Source organism: Megascapheus bottae, chromosome 24 (genome assembly GCF_031878675.1).
Source record: "Megascapheus bottae isolate mThoBot1 chromosome 24, mThoBot2.hap1, whole genome shotgun sequence".
Classification (NCBI taxonomy): domain Eukaryota; kingdom Metazoa; phylum Chordata; class Mammalia; order Rodentia; family Geomyidae; genus Megascapheus; species Megascapheus bottae.
Window position 1 is genome coordinate 20,823,183 of NC_143532.1, and position 17,435 is coordinate 20,840,617.

Consider the following 17,435-nt stretch of genomic DNA (forward strand, 5'->3'; position numbering starts at 1 on the left):
CAGAAGACCCAAGCTTGTCTCTGTGAAGCACCTTCCTCTGAGCCAAAGTGCACACCAAGACTTTCAGCAAGTCTAGGTCATTTGAGGACAATGCTACTCCTTATGAAGTTCACTAAATGGCAGGGGTCTCTCATTCACCTGGCAGGCAGGTCCTGCTCACCTGTGAGGGCACAGGTCTCAGCTCTCCCCTGCAATTCCATTCTCTACCCCCACTGGCTGATCCCTGAGTCTGTCCTGGCCTCTGCTGGCTGCTTGTCAGGTCAGATATGGCAACCCAGCAGTTGTATAGTCCATCTGGGCACCAGGAGTTCGCACCTGTAACGCTAGCTACTCAAGAGGCTGAGATCTGAGGACTGTGGTTCTAAGCCTGCCTGGGTAGAGCAGTGTGTTGACACTCTGATCTCCAGTTAGTTAAGCACCAGAAAATCTGGAAATGGAGCTATGGCTCAAGGGCTAGAGTATTAGCCTTGAACAACAACAACAACAAAAAAATTCAGGGACTATGCCCAGACCCTGAGTTCAAACGTCAGAACTGACATTATAAACAACAAAAGAAACCCACACAATTAAACTTTAAAAAATGATTATTATTGGCCCGGAGTTTGGCCTAGTGGTTAAAGTGCATGAAGACCCGGGTTCAATTCCTTGGTACCACGTACATAGAAAAAAGCTGGAAGTGGTGCTGAGGCTCAAGTGGTAGAGCTCTAGCCTTGAGAAAGTCCAAGGACAGTGCTCAGGCCCTGAGCTCAAGCCCAGGACTGGCAAAAAAATGATTATTATCTTTAAGTAGTTGTACAAAAGGGTTTTAGTTTAATTGATGAGTACAATACAGCTTGATCGTTGTCATCCTTGTCATCATTTTCCCTCCTCTCTCCCAGCCCCATCCATCCCCTCAATTTCCCTCACACCGTTTTCACGTGTGACATTGACTATACTAGCTGTATATACTCATCCTTCCTTTGATCTCATAGTGTCCCCTTTCTCTTTGATCTCACTTGCCTCTGACAACAGGTTTCCAATTCCTGGTATTCATTTAAGCTAGCTTTTTTGCAGAGTTACACCATTGAAATTCTCCCTTGTATCATAGTTTCAACTATAGTGTGTGCATAGATATGCACATCACCCCATATAAGTTTTCATCTATGTCTATAACATAAACCTTTTACGTGCCACTCTTTGAAGCTGAAAACTAACTGGAAAGTGTAGATAGGCAAGACTTCTTTTTCTCCTTCCATCCTTTGCCTTTCTTTCTTCTCCTTCCACCCTTCCTCCTTCTCACAGAAGTATTTCTTGACGAACTGCTTCGAAACATAACTGCAGTGGTAAACAAGTCAGCAGAGATTCCTTCTTAAACTCTAGTAGGGAGAAAGGTCTAGAAACAAACAAAAGAAGAAAACAAGCAAAAGAAGAGTGAGGCTGAGCCCGGGACATGCTCTGAGCCAAGGTGTTCGCACGTGTGGCTCTCGCGTGAAGAGATGAAGAGATGAGGATACCTGTCTTGTAGGGAGTCAGCGAGGGCTCCCTACAGGAAGTTGAACTGACCGCCCATGTGCATGGGTGGAGATGGGACAGGGATAAGGGACATGAGTCATCCATAGGAGGCCAGTGCAAAGGGAAAACAAGGGAAGAGGCCTGATTTTATGAGAATTGGGGCTTTCCTCAACACAGTGAGGAAACCATTGGGAGCTTTGTTGCTGAGGGACTCTGAATAAGGTTGTGTGAAAGGATCTGGATGAAGCTGAGTGCTGATAAGTCATGCCTAGCTACTCAGTAGGCTTATAACTAAAGATGGTGGTTTGAAACCAGTTGGGGCAGACAAATCCAGGAGAATCTTAGCTCCAACCAATTAATCAGCAACAATTCAGAAGTGGGGGTATAGAGCAAGTGCTAGAGTGCCAGCTCTGAGTGAAAAGGGTAAGAGGAAGATCCCAGGCAGTGAGTTCTGGCCTCAGTACTGGCACAGAAAGAAGAAGGGGAAGAAAAGAGGGAGGAGAAGGAAGGAGAAAGAGAAGGAAAAGACAGAGGGAGGGAGAGAAAGGAAGGAGGAGAGAGAAGAGATGAGAAAGAGAAAAAAAGAAAAAGAAAAAAGGAAGGAAGAAAGGGAGAGGAAGGAGGGAAAGAAGGAAGCGAAAGTTGTCTGTCTGGTTAGTTACTGTGCTTAGGGAGGGTAGGACCAGAAGACTTGCTGAGGAGAATCTGAGTGGCCCAAGAAGGGTAGGGAGAGAAAGAAGCAATGAAGCCTTCCTTCCAATAAGAAGAAAGACTAGCGGAAAAAGAAAGACTAGATAGAAGACCATTCTAAAGTCCATTCTAAAGTCCACCACACAAGAACAATTTCTAACTCAGAAAATATACAAGTATCTAATTACTCAATAAATGTGCTCTCCCTAAACTGTCATACAGATGAAGCCTTGGCTCAGAAAACTTTATCCCATCCAGTCCTGCAGGGGAGGCCATGTTGGGCCTTTCTCTGCCTTTCAAATTTGGACAAACAAGGTTCTTTCAAAAGCTGCTTTACCCTTGACCAGTCTGTGAACACGACAGGGCACGAATTTCCATTGTTCTCAAGCACAACTCCAAACCTCACCCTGTAAACAGAAAGGTGACTCAGTCTGAGGGGCAGGAGAAATTACTTTTCCTCCAAAGCTGGTTATTGAGCCACTGAGTTACATATAAATCCCAGCAAATTATGTTTTTCAGAGCACGAGGGCGAGCTCTTATCTTTCCCGGTATGAACGTCTTTTTCTATTCATTCTGCAGAGGAAAACCTGACTCAGCTCCTGAACTCTTTAACCTCAATTCCTGCTTTGGGCAAGATCCACTGTTTGGGCCTTACCCTTTCCTTCTGTGCAATGGGTGAGATGGCTACCAGCACTCCTGTTCTGACAGCCTCCATTGGTGCCACCCGGAACACATACGCTGAGTAGTGGGGAGCACTGGGGTGGTAGCCTCTAATTGGGTTCTGGCAGGGAGGGATCAAGTGAGAGGAGAGCCAGGGACATGATTACATTGCCTCACTTTCCCTATTGTTTTGGTCACTGAGGTCCTTAGAAAGTCATAATTTCTCTATGGTTGTCTAATTCTCTTTTCTTTTCTTTTTTAAACCTTTTCTGGTTACTCTCAGACTTTGAAAATGACTCATTGCTCATTTCACTAGTTATTAAATTCTAAGTTCCTGGGTCCCATCTGCTGGCTCCCCTTCCTGCCTCAGAAGCCAGGCTTTACCTTTAACTCTTCCAAGGCAGCCACAAGTTAAACCACTGTCAATCATACCTGCGCCTCTAAAATACTATGCTTCTGGATCCATCCACCTCTGCCTATGCCGTTTCCTGTGATGAGGCTCCCTTTTCCATAGAAGAACAAAAAAATCTGAAAATTTTGCACCAGCTGGTGCACCAATGGCTCATACCCATAATCTGTACTTACTCAAGAGGCTGACACCTGGAGGATTACAGTTCAAAGCCATCAAAAGTCCACTGGACGTTATCTCTGGTTAACGAGCAAAAGGCAAGGCTGGAGGCATGGCTCAGGTATTAAAGTATGATCAGTCAAGCAATTGCACGGCCCTGAGTTCAAATTGTAATACTGGAAAATAAAATTAAAAAACAATAAATCACGACCCCACCTCAAATAGGCCAGATGATCCTAACATCCTGTCCTGAAGAAAGGAACTTCAGGGTTCAAGGCCGTCCCTCTCCTCACTTTCTCATCCTCAGACACTAGCCATTTGATATATGCTCAGCTACCACCAAGAGAGAGTGCCTGCTACATCCAAAGTCAAAGGGTGGCAACTGTAGACAACTCTGGTTATTCTCAAGTTCTTTAGGTCAGGATCTGCTTAGGTCAGTAGCTTCTACCTGATGGCTCTGGGTTTAGCTTTTACTCCAGACAAAAGGAGTCGATACTCAACAAGTCTGCAGGTATCTCAGGGATGGGAATGACAGACCCTCTCCCCACCCCTTTCCTCTACCACCACCCAGCTGGGTTCTCTCCTCTTTGGGGCTCTCTGTGTCTATGGTTGTCTTAAAAGACACTTATTTCAAATCAAGTCTCCTGGAATTGCTTTTGGAATTCAGCATCTGCCAGGGACATCAAAGCCAATTGTTGGAGAGGCCACAAGGACACATTTCATCCCTGCTTTGGCCATTGCCTTTCTCGAGTTGCCTTTATCTGGTTTGCATTGATCTATCCCTGTTAAACACAAACACCACCTGCCTGGCCTCACCATCCTGAGAGATCTGCCCCTTCCATCTCACCAGGGAAAGGCTCTTACCATGTGTGCTTGCTCAGGACGGTGCCCGAGGGTCATTGAATATAGGTAGGGTCATAGAGGCAGGTGTTCAAAGTATCATAGATAGAGTTACCTCCATGGTAAGGAAATCACTAGTCTTGTTTATGAGCCAGTCAGAGCTCTCAGTCATGTTGTATTTGAGCTTCCTCGATGCTTTGCAAAATCAGGAAGTCCCACATTAAAATATCTGGTCCTCCAATTTCTCATTAAGCATCAGCAGAAGCTCCGCCTTGAGTTTTAGGGATGGTATGAGTTATTTTAGTGGACCCCAGACTCCTTACTTTCTGCTCATCTTGCTTTTTTCCTGAGATACTTGGGAGTTTACAAACCCCTACCAGCAATGCCTCCCCTAGGAGAGCATTGCCCAGTGGAGGTAGCATTCCCTGGGAAATATTACTCTGCACCTACCTGAGCATCTAGACTTTTCCTTAATCACGGCTTGTCATCCACCTGGACTCTTACTTATCTGAATATTGGAAGTTGTTTCATGGCCAGGCCAAGCTCTTTTGACCTTCCTTGTCATTGCATGTAGCTTTACTTTTCCTAGGGTACCTCTCTTTAACTTCCCCTCCTTCCATGTCTGCTAAACAGCTGTCCATCCTACAAGACCAACATCCACGTCTCTCACATTATTTTCACTTTTACCCCAGAAAATAAGAAAGAAAGCAATCTCCTCTCCTCATCAGAGCTTACTGTCTACTTAGCAACCTTAGAATTGTACCTGTCACCACTACACAGGAGGTGAACCTCTGAGTAGCACACTTAGACTTTATACCAACCATAGCATACACAAGCAAGGGCATGCCAGTCTTTCCCTTCTACCTCATTAAGAAGCAAAGGCTTGGAAAACTAGCTGGGTGAATGAATGCTCTCTGGCCTTCCATAAACAGGAAGTACCAAGTCTAGGGACATATATGGTACTCTGTGGGATTGTCAGATCCAGGTCATGCAGGGTGACCTTGCTGGGTGGGAGAAATGGGGAATGCCTTCTCTGAAGAACATGCTATCAACTTCTTCAAGAGAGGAATGATTGCTTCATCAGTCAAAGGAATGCACTCCTTGTCCTAAATTAGCACGAAAGTGTCAGGACCCTGGATTCCAGAAAAGTACGGAAAAAATGCGGGGATTGCTCCCTAAGGGGGAGCTCTTTAGCTCTAGGCCATGGCTGCACCAAAAAGAGATGGTCGCTATGGTGACATGGTCAGCCATGTGATTTCCTGGCTAAAGGCTACAACTGTGAGACACCTGGATTTGGGCACCATCATGCTTGCATGAGAAGTGAGCTCAGGAAGTAGGAATTAAGAAACAGCCCAAATGAACCCAAGAGGGAGAAAGGTCGGGATGAGGGCTTGTGTTGTGAGTAACAGGTGCATACTTCCTGCCAGGTCCTGGAAGATGTCTGTGCTTCCAGCCTTGTCCCTTGATTAGGAGATAATGTTCACAGAGTTGGAGCATATATGGTCTAGCAATACTCCCTGCCTCCCCAGAGGCCTTGAGCAGGAAGCAGAAAGGTTCACTGCGCCCTCTTGAGGTTGTGTGCTGTCTGCAAAAGGTGAGTGGGAACCCATGGAGAATTCTCCGTGGCAGTTAAGAGGGAAATTAGGGATGGGTGATGTGGCTGTGAGGGAGTCACCAAAGTCATCTCCATTCCTGGGCATAACAGTGGAAGACAGAGCAGCCTGTACAAAGCTAATGGACACTTCCTGCCCCAGCTCAGGTTCCATTATACCCAGCAAGAAGACCTGAAAAGGATTTGTGGTGCCATCTCTTCCTCTTCTCAGAATAAGACTGAGTCCCAGGGCTAGGAAGGAGCAACAGGATAAATTTAGGGCCAAGAACAAGTTGACAGGTTGAGGGTTTTCAGAGTAGCTTTTTCAAGTATGTATTCCTATCTAAGGAACATTTGGGCCAACAACTAGCTAGCCTCAGACTGCAATTCTCCTACCTATGCCTACCCACATGCAGCTGGGATTACAGGTATGATTTGCTGCCCTGCTCATATCTAGATTGAGATGAGATCTGAGTAATCTTTTACTCATACTATCTCTGAATCACACAAGTCTTCAATCTCTACTGCTAGTGTAGTTGGGATTATAGTTGGGAGCCATCTTACTTGAATTGATCCTTCCTCTTAACAGCCCGCAATTCCAGCCACATTAGCATTCCTAATCCTCCATAGAAAGGCTGGTCCCTCTCTCAGCAGCTGTGTTTCTCCTCCTCTTTTCTTGGAGAATCCCACTTCTTCAGGCCTCAGTCTAGAAAGCAAAAGCAGTGGGGTCACATTTTGGTGAGTGCAAAGTCAAAACAAGCACCATCAAACAATAAGATCTGGAGAAAGATGTATTATCTGCAGTAGAGGTGAGAAGAGAATATATAATTATTTCCAAAATGATTTTACAAGGGAAGCATGGAGATTTTACTTAGGGAGCTTCTACATATCCATACAGGAAAGGAGAGTAGGGGTGGGCTCCCTCTTGAGCAAGCTCAGCGTAAAGTCATAGCTCAAGAAGGCAAGATGGCAGACATCTTTTCGAGCATGCTTGTCTCAAGATCATGAAACAGATGTTAACATGATCAAAATGGCAGAGACAGCTGCACTGTGGCATGGTAAGTTTTCACCACAGTTGTAGCCCTACGTGTCATTAGCTATCTGTGTTCCCTTCTATACCAGGAGCTACTGAAGTCTAGAAGCATCCTCCCCACCTATCTTGAGCCTCTAGCAACAGTACTGGTGCCAACTGTGGGGTGATTGGCATGGTGTTCGGGATCTGGCAGGGTTCTGGGCCCAGCCATCAGGGAGTGAACGATGCCACATTACCTAGTCAAACCTGATTCACAGAGAACAAGAGCACACATCTATTTAATGAGGGCCTGAGGGCCTGGGGGGGCTGTTGTTACCACTTGCAGCTCTGTTTGGAAAGGATACATTTATTAGAAGATTGTATGAGTTCCCCCCACCCCCCGGGCTGCTGTAACAAAGCTCCATGGCCAGGTAGCAGAGAGGATTCTTCACAGTTCTAGAGGCAAAGCTCAAAGTCTGAAGTCAAGATGTTGGCAGGCTGTTGGCTCCCTGTGAGACCTATCAGGACGCATGCACCACCTCTTTCTGTCCCTGGGTTTGAAGGTGGTCTTTGTTCTTCCTTGGCTCCTGGCTGCCTTACTCCAATCTCTGCCACCATTACCTGCTCGTCTTCTGCCTGTTTTGTAACTGTGGCCAAATTTATCTTTTCTTGTAAGAATTGGATTAAGACCATCCCCATGACTTTATGTAAAATGAGGTCACATTCCGGAGACACTGGGGGGTTAGCACTTCAACATACTTTTGAGGAAGGACATAACATAGTTCAGGTTAGGTACCAAGATCTATCTTTCACCTCCAGCCAGCCCATACTGCCTCCAAGCTAACGGCCAAAGAATGGCATCAGTAACAAAATCAGCTGAGCTGGCGCCATGAACCAGTACATAGAAAAAGTAATGTCTCTCTTACACAAATGAGGAAATTGAGTCTTAGGGAGGGTTCAACATGACAATAAGTCCATTAGTGGACCCTTGCTATCTGACACTGGCTCACTGGAGGCCTCTCAGGGGAGGCCTGAGAAGGGGTGGAATTAGCTGGAGAATCTACACTGTGTCAATTCTTTCCTAGCCTGGCACTAGTACAGTCCTCTCCTGGGTGCAGCCCTCATCCTGCAATGAGTACAGTCAAACGTGTTGGCCCCAAGCCTGGTGATCTAGCTGTTTGGTTATAAACAAGGCTTTCCTCTTCCCTCAGAACATTAGGTCTCCCTCTCCAATTCTTAGTGTTCCCCTCAACCCCTACCCTGGAGAGCCATGCGTCACAGATGTCAGCCGGTGGGGTTGGGTAACCTCCGCAGGAACTCATCCATAAACATATGGACAATGGCTCGGGAAGTGCAAGCCTTTGATGAGCTGAGGGGCCAGGCGACTCAGCTCTGCCCCTTCTCCCCTCACAGACAGCTTCTGGGTCCTTTCTTCTCTCATCTCATCACATCACTTTGCTCCAGGGCCTCCCAGGTTGACAAAGCCAGAATTATTGCTTCCGTTTAGTCACGGGGAAGTGGAGACACAGAAGTACCCAAGAGGCATAGTGGTTGTGTCCCACTGACCAATAAGTCAGGAGACCACGACTCCTAAGCTACTCTTTCCTGGACCTCTCTCCCTAGAGTTGGAACCAAGCAGTTGACTGCCTCCAAGTGACTCAGTTCCCCCATTTGTAAAAGAGAGGGGGTTGTTTCTTGTTTGGACACACTGATAGGGTCCATAAAAGGTAGCTTCTAGTCAAATGAGAAAATCATTGAGGATCATTAAAAGAAAACACACAAAATTCTGTGCCCCAATATTTTTCAGTGATCTACTGAATCACTGAATTTTCCAGACAAGGATGTATATGGTTGTTTGTGAGCCAGCCCAAGTTAGCAAACAAAGTCATCCAGCTCAAGACTAGTTCCTTGACTCCTTCTCTTCTGAGTGACTCACCGATCATATGTAAATGACTCCATAACTGTTCTCCCTTAGTGAAACTGGTTAGCTAATGGGTGCCCATAATACAGGTATTACAAGGATTGGGAAAACCTTGGCAGTTTCTTTGTCTGGGTTTTGTTTTTTGCTTTTTATTTTTGTTTTTTAACTCTACTGGGGGTTGAACTCAGGGATTCTACTACATTAGCCACACTCCCAATCCAATTTTGCCTTTATTATCTTTCAAATAAGATTTTGTGCTTTTTTTATCCAGGGCCAGACTCTCACTAATATCCTCTCACTCAGTCCTTTCCCATAGCTTGGGTCACAGATTTGAGGCACCATGTCTGGTGTTTTGATTGCTGTAGATGGGGAATCTTATGAAATTTTCATATAGTCTGGTCTCCAATTGTAATCCGTCTGATCTCTACTTCCTGATGAGCTTGCACCAAAGGAACATTCCACATAACCAGCCATCCTTGACTTTCTTTTCCTGGGCAGTTCTAGAGCTTGAACTCAGCACTTTACACCTGTTAAGCAAGTACTATTCTGTCAAAGCCACAATTCCTCAGGAATTTCTAGGAAGAAAAGGTTTATACAATCATGAAACTACAAGCACAAATGAAAATCTAATAGATAGGATCTTGGTGGTATAATAGTGGAATAAAAGACGTTTCTATTAGACTCATGAATGAAAGAAGCTGGACAGTACAGGAGTAACTATTTGGGAAGAACTGAAAACAAATAAAAAAGGTACTGAAGATCCCCAAAGAACAACGGTTCATTTAAAAGTCTGGTAAAAAGCTGGGCACCTGTAATCCTAGCTACTCAGGAGGCTGAAATCTGGGGGGGTGCAGTTGAAAGCCAGCTTGGACAAGAAAGTCCATAAGACTCTTATCTCCAACTAACCACTAAAAAGCCAGAAATGGAGCTGTGGTTAAAGGTGGTAAAGTATTCATTTTGAAGGTTCAGGGAAAGCACACAGGCCCTGACTTTAAGACCCAAGACTGGCACCCATCCCCAAATTAAAAAAAAAAAAAGTCTGGTAAGAAAATTCCTTCCAGACATAAATACACATTCTTCTTAGAATCCCATGAAATTGTCTCCAAAATAGATTATATTTTAGGACATTAAGCAAGTCTATGGGAGAGAAGGGGTGATATTGTTCAAAAGAAATGTACTCTTTATCTGACTATATAACTTTAACCCCCTCAATATCACCTTTATAATAACAATACAAAACACACCAAAAGAATACAGAAATTACCTCCTGTATTTCATCAGATTAAAATGGAATATACTAGAAATTAACCTCAAAAACTCATAAAATATTCAAACACATGGAGATTGAAAAATATACTACTGAGTAATAAAAAAAAATCCAAGAATAAAATGGAAATTAAATATAATGTCCAAAAACCTTTGGACACAGCAAAGTGAGGTTAAGAAATTTTAAGTTTAGGAAATAATCTAAGGATTCACTTCAAGCTCTTAGGAAAAAAAATAAGAACAAGCCAAATCCAAGTAAAGTCAGGGAAGAAATTAAGAAAATCAAGATTATAAAAACAATTGTATTTGGTTATTTGAAATTGGATAGGGAAGGGGGGAAAACAAAATGAGGGGTGGGGGTGGGGGAGATGGAAATGGGGACCAAGACATGAGAAGGGGTATCAATGTATGTGAATTAATGCACCTTCTATCTGGCGAATATAACGTAACCCTTCTATTAATTACAATAAAAAATATATGAAAAAAAGACAATACAAGCAGGGCACGGTGGCTCACACCTGTAATCATAGCTACTCGGGAGGCTGAGATCTGAGGATCAAAGCCAGCCTGGGCACAAAAGACCTTGAGACCCTTATCTCCAATTAATCATCAGAAAACTGGAAGTGAGGCTGTGACTCCAGGGCTAGAGTGGAAGCTGAAGAGCTCAGGGACAGCACTTAGGCCCAGAGTTCAAGCTCCATGACCCACAAAAAAAAAAAAAAAAGAATCAGTGATTCTTTGGGGTTGGAGTCATGGATCAGGTAGTAGAATGCCAGCCAGTGAAAGCAACTGTCAGACACCAAATATAAGTCCTGATCTCAGAATAAAAGAAAGAAAATTGATTCTTTGAAAAGATAAATACACTTGGTAAACCTTTAGCTACACTAACCAAAAGTAGGCAGGAAAAGACCTGAACTAGTAAATTTAGAAATAGCACAACCAAGACCAGCAAAATTCAGAAAAGAATAAAGGGATATGTTCTAATAAACTGCAAACTCTAGGCATGTTATTTTTCTCATTTGTGTCCTCAACATTTTTTCTCCCTTAAATGGCTCCTTTGTTCCATGCCCAAGAAATGTTATACTCTGGATGAGACATCCTTCAAATTCAGAATAGTTAGGGGAGTTTCTTTTTTTTTCTGTATAGTGTAGGAGACATACAGGTGAAAACACCTTTCTTTGAGAACTGAAAATCAGGCAAGTTTATTCTAAGAGGTCACTTGCCTTGTTACCTTTCTTTCAGACAAACTAGCTTTTGCCAGCTTTGTTCATCTTCCTATCTTACTTGCAAATTGACCTTCCTAGTTGATTCCCCAAATTTCCCCTTCATTGCCTCTTTCTTTTCCTTCCTTCCTTCCTTCCTTTCTTTCTTTCTTTCTTTCTTTCTTTCTTTCTTTCTTTCTTTCTTTCTTTCTTATGAATTTTGCCTATACAATGTTTGGTACCTCAAAAGTTTCCAGATTATTTTTCATATTTCAGAATGTTTATACATATACAAGGAAATTTCTTGTGGATGAGCTCCAGGCACAGACACAAAATCAAGTTAAATTTCTAATATAACACACACACACACACACACACACACACACACACACACACACCCTAAAAGCAAATGTGCATTTTTGGTACACCTATCAATTTTTTTTTTGCTGCTACCTTATCATCTGAGATCAGGGGTAGAATTTTCCACATGTGACCCCATATCAGTGCTCAAAAGAGTCTTGAGTTTTGAACATCTTGGATTTCAACTTTTTGCATTAGGGATGCTTGACCCAAGTCCTTTGAGACTAAGGACTCTTCGCCTGTTCACCATTGCATCCTGGTGTCTACACAGGCCAGGCATGGTGTACTAAGCAAAAATACAAAAATCATAAAGAAATCTGTCCTGTGGCTTACTTCGAATCCATCTTGGCATGCCTTCTCTCTATATTACAATTATCATTGATGTGGCTTTAAATACACTTCATGCATGACACAAGTTCTAATAAATCAAACACTTAGAGGGTGTTACTCCTGTAAAGTTCTTTACTATTTTGTAGCCCCAAAGCTTTTTAGGCTCTGCTTATCAGTTTTGTACATTCCTCCCCCCGACACAGTGACCACGTCAGAAGGCTGCCTGGAATTTATGAGTGATCCAGGAGGAAATGTACATGTTTATCATATGGAGTCAGCCTATACATTTACTTACGTCTCCCTAGCTTTTTCTCGCAGCCTTCACTGAATGTATTTTCGTAATGTTTCAAAATTTTCTCAGTAATGCTCTTGGGAATGGATTTTAGATTAAATCTCAAGTAGCTCTTTCGAACATTTCATTCTGCCATGGATAATAGTCTTTCTTGCTAACTCTCTTGTTAATTCCAATATCTTATCTGTATATACCCTTAAACTGAGCTGAGGGCTTTTATCTAACCTCTCCCATGATCTGCTTTTTCTTGTCTTCCTGTGTTTCTAAACCTCCTCTGTGGGGAGGAGGGTATGCAGGAACCAGGACAGCAGATTGTTGCCTTCCTTCTGGTTTTACAGGAATGCTTTCATAACGAGGATTTTTACAAGTTGCTGCTAGATAAGTGAAGGAAGTTTCTTCCTCCTTACACGGTCATGGTAAGTGAGGAATTCTGTAAAACATCGTTTATAGAAAAGTAACATATCTTTAAGGAATCATCTGGGATTGCTATGGTTCAGATAGGTTGGCTCCCCGCCACCCCCCACCTCCAAGACCGTGTGTTGTAGGCTTGGCCCCTGGCCTGGAAACTATTGGAGACAATGGAGTACCTAAGGAAATTAGATCGCTCAGGAATCAGGGTCCCAGTACCCCATGTGCTGCCTTACCATGGGCCCCAAAGCCACTGAGCCAAAAGACCAAGAATTGGAACCTCCAAAACCCTGAGTAAAGGTAAAACTTTCTTCCAGGCACCTATAGCTCACATCTGTAATCCTAGTTACTCAGGAGGCTGAGATCTGAGGATGGCGGGTTAGCCTGGGCATGAAAGTCTGTGAGACTCTTGTTCTCTTATTTCCAAGTAACCACAGAAAAAGCTGGAAGTGGTTCTGTGGCTTAAGTGGTAGAGCACTAGCCTTGAGCAAATAGGAACACAAGGACAGCACCCAAACCCCAGGACAGGCGAAAAGAAAAAAAAAAGTAGAAAAGAAAAAGCTTTCTTTTTTCTTTAAGTTGACTATCACAATACTTTGTTACAGTAATGGGAGTTGACTAGCACAATAATGATACTGTGACTTTTGCTTCCTAAAGTATACAATAACATTCTTTAAGGGAGACCCCCTAAGACATACAATAACATACTTCAGCGGAGATCCCTTATTTCCTGAGATGATTGAATAGGCTACTTTATATGGCAAAGGAGAGTTAAGGTTGTAGATAGAATTAAATATTATTGGCTACCTTGTCCTGAGTTACCTAGTGGGGCCCTTGAATGAGGAAAAAGCAGGCAGGGAAATTAGGATGGCATGAATCCAGAACAACTTGATTGTCTGTACAACCTTGAAGATGGAGAAAATAAGCCATGAGCCAAGAAACGTGGGCAACAGCTAAGTGATGTAACAGATACCCCTCCATACACTTCTTAGAAAGAGGAAAAGCAATTTTGCAGACACCTAGATTTTAGCCCTGTGACCTAATAATGATTTATACTATTTGAGCCACCAAGTTTGTGGTTAAGAGATGCCAAATGAGCTTGGCATTGTGGCTCAGGCCTGGAATCCTAGCTACTCAGGGGGCTGAAATCGGAGGATCTGAAGTCAGCTCAGGCAGAAAAATATGGGAGACTCTTATCTCCAATTAAATACCAAAAAACTCCCAAAAGAACAGCACTGACAAAAAAACAGAAGTAGAACTGTGGCTCAAGTAGTAGAGCATTAACCTTGAGCCAAAAAGTTCAGATGGTACCCAGGCCCCGAGTTCAAACCCCAGTACAGGCACAAAAAAGCAAACAAAGAAATGACATATAAAATTAATACAATAAGAATTTAGACACACAAAAATACTTTCTAATGTTAAAAACTGTTGAATTCCTAGAATTAATCCAACTTGGCCATAAATTAATTTCTTCTGTGATTTTAAATTAAATTTAATAGTTCAACCTATATTCATAAATGAAGTAGAAGGCATATTTTCATACTTCTTTATTGTGGTTCTTTTTTGCCAGTCCTGGGCTTGAGCTCAGGGCCAGAGCACTGTCCTTGGACTTTCTCAAGGCTAGAGCTCTACTACTTGAGCCTCAGCACCACTTCCGGCTTTTTTCTATGTATGTGGTATGAGGAATTGAACCCAGGTCTTCGTGCATGCTAGGCAAGCACTCTACCACTAGGCCAAACTCCCAGCCCCATTCTTTATTGTGTTTTGGCATCAAGATTATTTTTCTAGCTATATACCAGTGGTGGCTCATGTCTGTAATCCTATCTACTCAGAAAGATGAGATGTGGCAGAAAAGTCCATGAGATGGAAAAAGATGGAAGTGGAGATGTAGCTTCAATGGTAGAGCATTAGTCTTGAGGGGGGAAATGCAGGAAGATACCTAGGTCCTGAATTTAAGGCCCAGTACTGGCGCATGTACACAAGAACATAATTTTCCTATTCTATTAAAATACATACATTTCTAAAATTATCTATTTCGTGAATGTTTTAAGCTGAATGTTTATCTATTTATTAAATGTTTTAAATTTGTAACACTACAGATGTAGTTTCAGGCCACTAAATTCTTATTATGATTCCTCCCTCCCTTCCTCCCTCCCTCCCTCCCTTCCTTCCTTTCTTCTTCTCTCGATCCCTTCTTTCTTTCCTCTTTTGCGCTGATTCCAGGGCTTGAACTCAGGGCTTGGGAACTTTCCCTGAATTTTTCTGCTCAAGGCTAGTGCTCTACAACTTTGAGTCACAATGCCATTTCCAGCTTTTCTTTCTTTGGATCTACTTTTTCAAAAACTTTGGCAGAACATATTTTCAAGGTGACTGCCTAGAAGTTAATAGGGGATAATAATCTTTCAGACTCTTCTGCTTGGACTCGCTGTGATCTTCAGATCTTAGCTTCCTGAGGTGCTAGTATTATAGCATGAGCTTGGCTCCTTCTTGTTTTTCAAAGACTTTTAGGTGTGTGCGTGCATACACACACACACACACACACACACACACACACACACACACACACAAACACACATGTGCGTGCGTGTCCTGGGCTTGAATTTAGGGTTTGGGTAGTCCTTTATGCTTTTGCTTAGTTAATTGGGATAAAAGTCCAATAGCCTTTCTTGCCTCGCTGACCTCAAACTGCAGTCCTCACATCTGAAGCCTGCTGAGTAGCTAGGATATACAAGCATGAGTCACTAGCACCTGGCTTGGAATTTTCTAATTTTACTGGATACTTACAGGGTATGAGGTGATATATGGAAACACATAGATATATCTATTTTTCATCTGGGGTTAGATTTTTCTTGAACTTGTTTATATAATGTTTTTTTTATTAATCTTTTCAAAAACATTGACAGAACATGTCTGTCTCATAGAGTGCTGAGAGTTTAATTTTTTTCTCAATATGTGCTTATGCCCAGTTTTGTCTTCCTTAAATGTTTTTTCCCCCAGAGGGTCATAAAATTGATCCTTTTTTAAAAAATAAATGTAGATTCACAAGCAGCTTTGGGAAGTAACAGAGAGATCATTGACCACCTGGCAAACGTCCTTCAAGGTCACAATGGATATCACAGCAAGGACAATGACCTTGACACAGAGCTCCTCCATCACACGCTTTCTTGTGCTGCTACCAAGAGCCTCTCCATCTCCTTTTTTCTTCCACCTTTAGTCCTATAGATTCTGGAAAATGCAATCCATTCTCCATTTTCACACTTTCCTCCTTTCAATAACATTATGTAAAAGCAATCACTATGAACACTTCTACATAGTGAGGGATTGCCTCTTCTCATGGGGGTACACTCTAGCCCTCTACAGATCCTTCCAGAAAGTAGACTATGTCCATAATCTGTTCCTTTTCACTCCATGGTACAGACATTTCACAGGTTACTTGTTCACCCCCTGATGGATATTTGGGTCATTCTCAGCTATGAATAAAGCTGCTATAAGCAGTACTACAGTGGTAAGGTCATGCAGCAGCATCTTATGTTTATACAACATTACACTCCATCACTGCAGAAAATACATTCTTTCAGGGGCACATGGAATGTTCACCAGGTTGAAAATAGACACGGTTAAAAATGAATCTCCAAGCTTTTTAAAGCTGGGTGCTGGTGGATCAAGCAGATCTCAGCAGGCTGAGATCTGATGATTGTATTTTGAAGCCAGCGTGGAAAGTCTGTAAGACTGTTATCTCCATTGACCACCCATAATTTGGAAATGAAACTGTGGCTCAAGTGATAGAGTACCAACCTTGAGCTAAAAAGCTAAGGGACATCACCCAGGCTCTGAGTTCAAGCCCCAGGCCCTGTACAAAAATAAATAAATAAATTTACCATAGAACACTTCCCTATCTAAACCCCAGGCCCAGATAGAAAACATCCTCATAATATTGTTTCTTTGACAGAAATTTTTTCTAGGTCATTCTTTTCTTGATTGATAATGTAGCCCTTCATATATCTTCTTGTTTTTCTCCCCTGGGATCTCAGTTCCAAATCCCAGCTTTATATAAAAGCTAATCTTTGGTGGCTGGGAATTTGGCCCAGTGGTAGAGTGCTTGCCTAGCATGCATGAAGACCAGGGTTCGATTCCTTGGTACCACATATGTAGAAAAAAGCCATAAGTTGGTGCTGAAGCTCAAGTAGTAGAGCGCCAGCCTTGAGAAAGTCCAAGGACAGTGCTCAGGCCCTGAGAACAAGCCCAGGACTGGCAAGAAAGAAAGAAACAAAACTAATCGTTGGTCTCCCAAAGCTATAAGGCACAGAAGCCTTTTGGGGGCATCTGTTTTCAGGGTAACTGCCAGTTTTGTACTCCGATCCTGGTTTGCAGCTGTCTTTTCACTGTTGGTTGCTGGAGACAACCTTAGTATTTCACATGTTCATCCACACACTAAAAATACGTGTGTGGCATTCTTTTCAGTATCCCAGTGGTATTGTGGCTAGAGTGTTCTCAGATTATCTAGTTTCCATGTTTCTGGAACTTAAAGCCTGACGTGTAATTCTTTGGTTATTTTATGGGCTTGAATTACATTGGTCTAATCAAAAATCCCCATGTTCAGAGCCAGACAGATTTGGGTTTGAATTCCAGCCCCATTATTTACTCATTATATAACTCTACGCAAAGAACTAAAATCTCTCTCAGGGACTTAAATTTATGTATGAGTTTTGGAGAAAATAATTCCAGGTTTTCAAGTTCGTTGTAAAGATTTTCTCTCTTCTTATACCACAAGAGACACAACCAAAAACTGCTATTATTCATACAT